Source organism: Anopheles ziemanni, chromosome 2 (genome assembly GCF_943734765.1).
Source record: "Anopheles ziemanni chromosome 2, idAnoZiCoDA_A2_x.2, whole genome shotgun sequence".
NCBI lineage: Eukaryota > Metazoa > Arthropoda > Insecta > Diptera > Culicidae > Anopheles > Anopheles ziemanni.
The window spans coordinates 2,953,646-2,960,462 of record NC_080705.1 but is presented as its reverse complement, the minus strand read 5'-3'; the positions used below and the strand labels follow the sequence as shown (position 1 = coordinate 2,960,462).

The 6,817-nt window shown below is 47.2% G+C and overlaps 1 non-coding gene across 1 annotated transcript; it reads left to right on the top strand.

The window, feature by feature from the left end:
* The first annotated feature begins 1,262 nt into the window (after window positions 1-1,262).
* Trnag-gcc (transfer RNA glycine (anticodon GCC)) lies at window positions 1,263-1,333 on the top strand. Its single transcript has one exon. It is a non-coding gene; the product is annotated as a tRNA-Gly (tRNA).
* Window positions 1,334-6,817: the final 5,484 nt, after the last annotated feature.

The window sequence follows — 6,817 nt, the reverse complement described above, 5'->3', positions numbered from 1 at the left end:
TCATCGCTTTGTAGGTTATTACCAGCTTACAAACTAATGTCTTCTTTAGCGTTTACAGTTTTTTTAATTATTCCAATTTATTCTACCGTCCCAGATTGTTTCAATTATAAATTATTGTTTCATGTTAACAACTTTTTACACACCAGCCCAGCTGTTGCACGTTATATTTGTCTTCCGTTTGTCGCTTAATGTGCGAGGAATTTTCATAAATAATTCCATTCCGGGCCATCAATACGAGTCGCGCAAGGGGAAGAGGCCCGGTCTTTCCGTCAGCGATCAATAAAGGTGTGTACAATTTATGGTCCCGGAAATCCCGGCGTCATCGCAAATCCACCCCCGTTTTCCGCCCACTCCTGCCCCCTCGCGTGTGTGTGTGTGTGGCTATCTATCGGCGAGAGATGAACGAGCTGTTTTGCTACAAAGTGTGAAGATCTGTCGAGATTAGGCGAAAGCCTTCCTTCCCACCTCCCCCGGCACCGGCCATCCTACGGTTGCTACTAATTTATTGCTCCGATACCGTTTATGGCCATTTCCAATCTCGCTCTCTCTCTGTCTCTGCCCGGGGTGTGCCGTATCGGGGGCCTCACTATCTTCACCTGCGTCCATCCGCCGGCCGGCAGGGCTCTCTAATGGCATCAAATAGCGTTAGGAAACGATTGATCAATCAGATCCGCCGCGACACACACACACACACGGTCCGCCGTCCGCACCGAGGACGTGTGTCTTCAAGGAAGAAGCGAGCCTTTCTCGCGGACTGCTCGCCGTCAAATCCGCGAACCGTTCCGCGTGCATTCCGAAACGGACAGTTGTCCACAGAACCGACGGTTGCCCGAGGCCTTCCCGCGGGCCACACGGGGACACCGGGTGCAATTTATCAGCCGCAAGCCGATCGATGAAAGGCCCCTTTCGATGCGATTTTCAATGCAAAAGGAGGGAAAGATGAAACATACACACACACACGCGGGAGGTGATTAGTGGGGAGTCGCTAAGGTGTGCGCGCGCGGGGAAAGGAATGCTTCGATGACGTCAAAATATGTTTGTCATCGCAGCGATTCGATAAAGTAGGCTACGGCTATGGAAGCGTCAAACGAATCGGTTGTCCTATAAAGAAGAGAGGAGTTTAATGGATCGTGGATCTTACGGAACAACAAAACGATTTTGATAAAGCTTTTTGTATGAAAATTCTTCAGAAATTGAACTTTGGAAGGATCTTTGGCTTTTAAAATTCATTTTCACAATGTTGGAAACTTGAATATCAACAAGCATCGGTGGTTCAGTGGTAGAATGCTCGCCTGCCACGCGGGCGGCCCGGGTTCGATTCCCGGCCGATGCAATCTAATCACTTTTTTTGCCAAATATTCAACGTTTCTTTAATTTAAGAGAGTTCAACTAACTAGTTAGTATGGTATGTCAAATTGAATCTGTATGAAACTTCCAACGGATCGATTTTATAATTTTGGTGATTTGGTTTAAAATTGGTAAATCATAAGGAGGAATCGCATATGGATTTGTTTATTTAACCATCGTTTAATTTGCCGCCCAGCGTTCATTTTCGGTGAATTTGATGCATTTGTCAATCTTGTTAATTGAAATAAACGATCGTTATAATCAGTACAAACGATTGTTAATCAAACAGGCTAATTTCCAGGCCTTAGGCCTTTGAAAATGGGCGATGGTTTATTTTTAACCATCGTTAAAATTAAACAAATCCGTACGCGATTCCTCTTATAATTAAAAAAATATTTTTATCAAGTTTAAAACACCGCTTTATTCCAGCAAAAAAAAACCCAAAAATGACTCGCGGTTTAAAAGCAGTGTTCCCCTATCCCTGAAAGGCAATGTTCGTTGGATACTGCTTTGCACAAATTCTGCTTCCATATCAGTTTGTAATCCAAAAGTGCTTATTTCCTTTTCGGTGCTTAACAGTCATTGCTCCCGGTTTATCATTCCCCGCCGTGGCCCCACCCCTCCCATCCCTCCAGGTGCTCCAATTGTTTATCATAGCGAAAAGCAACCTGGATGACACATACCATGCCGTATCAGAGCCTTTACACATGGCCGAGCTCGCGGAAGTCCGCACCGGCCGATTTTCGAGGGGAAAAATGCTACAACAATCCCCAGAACCAACAACGTTTGGTTGATGGCTGCCAATTTTGTGCCGAACTACCGAATGCCGACGATGACGAATGTGAATTATCGTGATTGGGAAGTTTTACCAACCAGAGACGGCAGTACTGGGAGAATCTGAAGGGGGGAGTTCTAGTCTGGTTAGTCTCCCAGGTGGGGAGACATATTGGTGGTGACTTGAACGAGAGCTATCTGGAGTTTCGTAGGAGAGGTCGGTTAGTAACAGAGTCTCCCCGAATTTACTGACGGGACGTCGTCCGATTCATCCATTCCCCTCTCCTTCTCGTCTCCGTTTGATGGACGACCAGCTCTCGGACTGGGATGATGAAAGGGAATGTGACGTACCACCCAACCCCTCCCCAGCTCCAACGAACCGTGGATGGGATGTAATCAGTTTGTTATCGGAATCTCTTCCTTTTCCGCCGTTTTCCACGTTCCCGAAGCAGCCAACGCGCCAACCTCACCATCATCATCATTGGCATCGTGTGGGCGACAATTTCCCATTCCCCCTCCCTACCCTCCTTCCCCGGCGGTTTGATCCGGTTCAATGAGCAATCCATCGCTCATAATTTGGACAGATAGGCGGATTTAGCTTACCTTTCATTACCGGCCGTAAGTCACCGGGGGAGATATCCGAACCCTTCGGTGGCCAGAAAGTGAACTGAAAGCAAGAAAGCGATATAGTAAATTAGAACTGATGGCACATTTAAACATTTAATTGGGTTCTCAGATAAAGGTAGGACTTAAATAGTTTTTTTCCTGATCGAGGTATAAAGTCTAAAATCTATTTCATGTTTGCTTTAATGAATTGTGCATTAGCTTTACCTTGTGGCACTTATACTCGTGAGGTTTTCCTTACGTCTGCCCGCTTCGATTCCCCAAATTTCCCTACCCCTTCATTTTCCCTCTTTTTCCAACCAAAAAACTCGGACTCGACGCAACAAGCCACGGCATTCTGTGCATTATTGGTCTGCCTACGCCGTCAACGGCCGTTGACAGGAATGGCGGCTATCGAAAAGCTGTCCCTATCAACTTCCCCCGCCCCGCTTTCCACCCCCTCCTCCCTGTTCGTCCCCTTTCAGTTCTCAATTCGGGGCAGCCAGTTTCCAATTGAAACCTTTCAGGCGCTGGTTTCCAGCATCCAGCTTCCATTGGTGTAATTTTCACCGTGCTGCCCTTTCGTGGTAAATTTGAAATTATCCCCCCAACCCCTTCTCTTTTCGTCCGACGGACGTTCCATAAATTACTGTCCACCTGCTCTGGGGGGAGGCCTCCGGTGGAAAATGGACGCGTAGCCAAGTGCACGCATGCTAAATGCCGTCCCGAAAACGCGGCGCTATTGAATCAAATGAAAAGGTTTCCGACATCCGGCTTCCTGCTTCCGAGCTGTCCATCCGTCCCATCCCAAGTTCCCTCCCTCCCCCCCATCAAACGGTGTGTAATCGGATCCCGCCGTTCGGAACTCGGAACTGCGATTGTCTGATATTACCACCCGACCTACCTGCCCATTTTCCCATCCGTTTTCCACCGTCGTCGGGTGATGACAGATTGTAGGAAATTTTCGGGGAAAAGACCTGCTTTGCTGCTGTGCCAGGGGGTTTTCTCTCACCCCTTTTGTTTAGTGCTGGGCAATTTTGTTGCGCTTGACGAAAATTTGGCTGATGAACGTCATCGGCATCGGTTCATCGAATTTCAAACCAGCGTAATAAGACTAAAAGAGGACTAAAATATTTCACGAAAGGGTGTTGTAATGAAATGCTAGCCGTGCGGTTTGTTTCGAAATTTCACCGAAACAGTTCTTTATTGAGTAGGAAGGATGAATTTTTAAATCAAAATTCCATCGATGAAAATCGAAAAACTAAAATGAGCTCGCAGACAGCATCAATCATGGTTTTCCTTCAAATATAAAAAAGTATAAAAGTATATTGTTCTCGCAAACAGATCATGTTTATAAAGAACAAAAGCAGTTTCAGAATGAATTCCATTCATCGACAACTTTTCCGTGAAGCATCACAATAATGTTGTTTACCATTGCTGGGAAAAAGATATGTTACACAACACATTGTCGGAGTGGACCTTATTGTTCAGTTCATAAGTTTATTAAATATGATAAAAGTGTACTGTGCGTGTATTGATATGCATTTACGATTCTATTGTAATTTGTAACTCACGTGTTTCTATTTTTGTTGTATCCTTTCAATCATTTTCAACTGCAGTCGGAAAGAACAACTACTGTTTTTTTTTATGTAAAGCTATTTAACGTAATTAAACATCGCCTGTTTTACAAAGCCCACTAGTTTTGAATAGAGGAAAGCACAAAAACGGAAAAGTGTGGTTGTCGGTTTTTTGTTGTTTCAGTAGAACAAAAGCGTTAAAACGTGTTGAATGCCACACTAATTACAGTAAGAGCTGAACTGTTGTCCCGGCATTCAGCTATAAATAGGCGTGATTGGAAATTTTCCAAGAAAAGCAACTCGCACTAGCGATGGAAAATGCCATCCGATCGATCAGGATGGACATGATGGTGGTTGTTTTTTTGTCCCGTGTTCCTAAACTCCCCCACAATGGGTTCGTGTCTTTGGCCGTGTCGTGATTTTCCAATCACACACACACGCAAAATACGGGCTGCTCGTTCGTTCATTGCGCAAATGACACCCAATAATTGAAGCCATCGGGCTGTCTCGGAAGCGGAAATGATCGACCAAACCTTCGATCGATGGACCGGTCGCGGTCCTTTGTGAGTTTTCACAGTGTCCCGGACTCATTTCCCATCCGTCTTCGTTCGGTGGACGCGAGCACAAAGGGTCGGCCCCGGTGTGGTGTTTGTATTTCGAGTCCATTTTCATTATTACAACAATACGGGTAGGAGAGTATGGGGGGGTTTGGTGGGCAGCATTTCCATGGGAGAGGGAAAAGGCCTGGTGGCCGGACATGTGCGCCGCCCGGTGCCGAAATTGCCCTATTCCCAGCTTGCCATTTATCAATTCATTACCCGAGCGCGAGTTCGGTTGCCTGCAGGGACTCATTTGGGTCCGCCGACGAAGGACACCGAGGGCAGCCATGTTGGATGGAATTAAATAAAATGGTACTCCACACAAACACTTACCACCGTTCGCTGTTCCTGAGGAAAAGCCAGCACAAAACACCGATGGTCATGTGTTTAAATAAGAGGATGGGTTGAAATAGTAAACCGTTCCTTGAGGCTATTTTCGCCTACTCGGGACTTTCCACCAATTTTCCACCAAACTAGCCTATTAAAGTCACCATCGCGTAACGTTAATCGTTGTTGCCTGGGAAACAAAGGGAAAGAAAAAGCGCGAGGCTACTTGGAGCACCATCGTGCTACATTTTATTTCAGGTATTTCTAGAACATTTTCCGACTTTTCCAAACCAAACACCTCCTTCTGGGTACCTCACGGGAACCACCGAACACATCAGCCTCGGACGGGGAAGGTATTAATTTTTAACAAACTTTTCACCGCCACATCGACGACGCGGCGGGGGGGCTTTTAATTTTAAATAATTAATATTTTCCGATAAAAACACACCGCCTAGCCTCATGTACGTCCTCCTCCCCACCGCCCGTACGATCGATTCAGGTGGCCACTCTTCCCAACGACAACAACAACAACAACAGCATCGACAGTCGTTATGATAAAATGGTGATCCATTGCCTTTTGCGTCCATTTTGTTGCCGGCCGTCAATAAAGCACTTCCGAAAGGGGGCGGGCGCTCGGAAGGGGAAGGTAGGAGATTACTGAGTGGACAAGGACAAGCGAGGAGTTAGTTGGAAAAAAAAAACCGCGCGTGGAAAACCTCTCTCAGCAGGGTGTTTTCCCTTGTTTTTTTTTTCGTTACTCGCTTTCTTCTTCTCTCGTGGCTTATGGCCATATTCCGACAGGCGTTTGACTGATGGGTCCTCATTTTCCTCCCCCCACCTTTTCCCCATAACTCCATCAATTCATCCATCAATTACCAGCTCCCTGCGGGCACCGGTTGTGACGCGTTTTTCCCCCCACCCCCCAAACCATCAACGACGCATCGGCGCGAATGAAAACGGTTCGGTTAAAGAGGTTTTTCGGGATTAAAAATTCATTACGCTCGTCCCATCGAGTGGGTTCACCGGCTTTTCCGGCCAAATGGGCCCGGGGAACACCCGTGGCTAACACCGTGACCGTGTGAGTGGCCTCCGGGGAAACTGATTAAAAAAAAGGGAAAAAAAACAACAACGCACCAACAACTCCTTGACGGAGGAGGAGGAGGAGGGTGGCGGGGATAAAGGTAGGCCAAAATTATTGGTGTGACAAAACCACATCGGTTAAAAGTGGACGCAAGGACGCCGAAGGGGAGGGGGAGGGTGGAGGGCTGGTCTTTAATTTGACCGCCGCACGAAAGCATGCCGAGAAGCGATATTGAAGGCCCGAAGTTGCTTCCAGTGCGCGCCGGAAAATGTCACCGCGTTTTCCCTCCACCCCTCCTCCTCCACTCCCTGTTGCGCTGAAGTACGCCCTGGAGGATTTGCCGTTTTCCTTGGGGACCGGAGGGGGGGAGGGGGGGGGGGGGCGCGGATGGTTGTGTTTTCCGAAAGACTGTACACAAATTAGCCTCCTCGAGTCGAAACAGTCAGCGAACGGCGCGAAGGATTTGCTCAGGACGTGCTTCAGATGGAACGAAAATGGTTATGTTTCGC